Source organism: Mastomys coucha, unplaced genomic scaffold, assembly GCF_008632895.1.
Source record: "Mastomys coucha isolate ucsf_1 unplaced genomic scaffold, UCSF_Mcou_1 pScaffold3, whole genome shotgun sequence".
NCBI classification, from domain to species: Eukaryota; Metazoa; Chordata; class Mammalia; order Rodentia; family Muridae; genus Mastomys; species Mastomys coucha.
Genome location: NW_022196909.1, coordinates 15,680,892 through 15,684,026, shown reverse-complemented (window position 1 = coordinate 15,684,026; position 3,135 = coordinate 15,680,892).

The window sequence follows — 3,135 nt, the reverse complement described above, 5'->3', positions numbered from 1 at the left end:
TCTGTTTCCTCAACTTGCATCTTGTCAGATATTTCTTCATAGTGAAAAGACACTTATCTTGCCCCCATTTTAACTCATAACATTTGGAGTGATTTTATGTTGTTGTTGATAATTGTTGTTATAATTTTGAGACTTGATATCACTATATATCCCTGGTTGAATGAAAATATGTTATGCATCTTCCTGACTCTGTCTTTTGAATTCTAGAATTATTGTAATCAGGCCTCCATGCCAATGGGTTCCTATCCCATGCATCAACAATGAAATAATCAATGAATACCCAGGAAAAAAATATGTGTCAGAATAAGTAGATGCCTTTTATTATAATCATTCCTTAAAATAAAACAAAATAAGCATTTATATAGAATTCATAGTGAGTTGTATTTTCTAATATATAATACAGAAAATTATTTAAAGATCTCCAAAGGATGTGTATACAAACACTATGCCTTTTTATGTAAAGAATTTGAGAATATACATATTTTGTTGTCTTCAAGAGGTCCTGCAATCAATTTCACACATAAACTGAGGAATGACAGAACATTAACTTCTAAAACAAACATTTTATTTCAAAATAAATTTTCTGAATTATAAAATGACCACATATAAAGATGTAAAATATTATATGTAGAATTCACAGCTTTATAGACTAAGAATCCATGTCTATGAGAAGGAACTCTCAACATCCTTTGAGTAAAACTCAAGTAGAAATTCAGCACTTCCACTAAACCATATTAATATCTAAACTTTTATGATATTTATTCTCCTTTTAAACTTTTGTACTAGCAATTGTCTTCCTCCTTTTCCCCCTCCTCTTTTGCAAAATAGTATTCCAATTGATTCTTCAGGAATTTTATCTCATATACCCCAACACATTTCCCAGTTGTTCAATGTCCATCCCCCACCCCTTCCTTTGTGACCTCCACCCAACAGCTTTAAAAAAAATTAAAAGTAGAAAGTAACTCCAATTTGTTTTATCCCTACACTCAGTGGAGCATGGTCAAACCTCAGAGGCTAGCCTCCTAAATAAAATTGAATCCTTCTTTCTCTAAATGTACCTCTACCAGAAGCTATCAATTGTGAAGAGCTACACCTCAGCATCTCTATGGCCAGTGGTCTGTCAGGCATGAAAGAGTCCCAAGGAAAAGCAGAAAGGGGGTATGAAGTCAGTGACAAAGCCAATGTTTATTTATTTATCTTTGCCAATTCTTCTTTTATCTAAAACTTTTTGACATTCTAAGGCCAAAGGCCATTGGCTTCTGCTAATAAACATTTTCTGTTAGCAGTGGGGACATTAAGAAGAAAAAAAATATTTAGTTCGTAGGGCTCCCTTCTCTCTGGCTCAAAGAGTTCTTGCTGACCAGGTAAGAGGCTTGTACTTGTTAACTCTTAGTGAACCAGAGATAAAAGAAAAAGGAAGAAAGAAATTCATTTACACAGAAAATGCACACAGACACATATAAATTCATATACACATACATTCTGGCTGGGCCTAACTGCCTGTCTCAATCTACTCTACAAGTATTTATGCATAGTTAAATAATACACATATACCTACACACATATGTATAGATAACCAGACATATACATATATACATTTAGTGGATGGGGCTGAGGCCCAAATCCCACACATATACATTTGGATGGGTGGATTGATGAACGGATGGATGGATAGATGGATGGATGGATGGATGGATGGAGCAGAGTTCTTCCAAGCCACCACCTTACTTCTTTTCTATAACATTTTTATAGACAAAAGTTCTTAGAAAATTACCTCAAGAGGATTTACAGGAGGATTAAGTTCAAAGCAGTGTTTCATTCTGTAAGCTCATTCATTATAAATTCAAAGCAACATTTTCACATGGCCTCGCTTTATCATAGTGCACACCTGTGGCTTCATCCTTGGTTCTGACATAGAATGAATGTTTTTCCTTGATCACAAATTTGTCCCAAGCCTGTTTCTCTTTTTAGTGTAAATGTGAAAGCTCATTATATTCCTTGTTGTGCAACCTTTACTTACTATTTTATGAGGAACAGACACATTCTATTCTTGATTCTAATTTTATTATATTTTTCTGACAAAACAACTAGAACCATTTCTTAAAACTTTCTTTCTAAGATTACTTGAATCAAATCAGGAATTCTACAAAATCATTATGAGGAATTATGAAATCATCAATTTGTCTATATAGCATTGCCATGTAGTACTTCTTCATTGATCTGCAGAAAATCTGCCCAATAAGGTGAGCTAATGACCATGAACACTATGACAGGAAATACACAACAATAACAAGAAGCAATCCTGAAGTGAGATCTCTGAAAGCCCTACAATTCAGAGTTTACCCATCATAGCCATGCAAATACTGTGAGCCATCTGCAGAAAGTCACTTCTGTTCCTTAGTCTTTCCTAAATGGCTCCTGACACCCTATCACAACCTTTAAGAGTTCTCTTTGATGGCTTCCTTCTTACTCTGTTACTTTTATTGGTGAATGGGGTTGGGGGGTATGGGTTATCATAATACTTTTCCAAGTACTTTTTCTTCAATATATATCTGCAGTTATCGATTCCACTGCCAAGGTAGCTTCCTTGTTCCTTAAAGTCACCTCTCAATAAGACAATGGCCTTCTTAATGGTTTCTGGTGACACCACAGATCACCAACACAGCCACCAGCTGCACTAAGTCTGTGGACCCTCATAGGCAGCTCTGACCATGAATACCAACGTGGCCTCCAGTGGCAGTACAATCCACAGACATCAACATAGCTTCAATCTGCAGCACAGATTATAGACAGCCACATGTCCTTAGGTGGTAAAACAAGCCATGGACATCAACTCTGACCCCAGGAACAGTAGAACTCTGGACCCACATAGGGCCCTTAGCAGCATCATGGACCACAGTAGTCCTTCAAGGAGGTCTGTTGCAGCATTTTCTCTGTCCAATCATATTAGGGCATTGACAGGTCTGTGATTGGACAGGAATAGAGAGATGGAGCTAGAAGTGGTGGAGGAAAAAGGGTAGAGAGCGGGAAGGTAGGGCAAAATGATCATCATGGAGGCAGAGGAAGATGAAGATTCAGACCTAGCATGGTTATAACAACCAGGCTAAGGTTTTTACAAAGTTAGATTAATTGGGT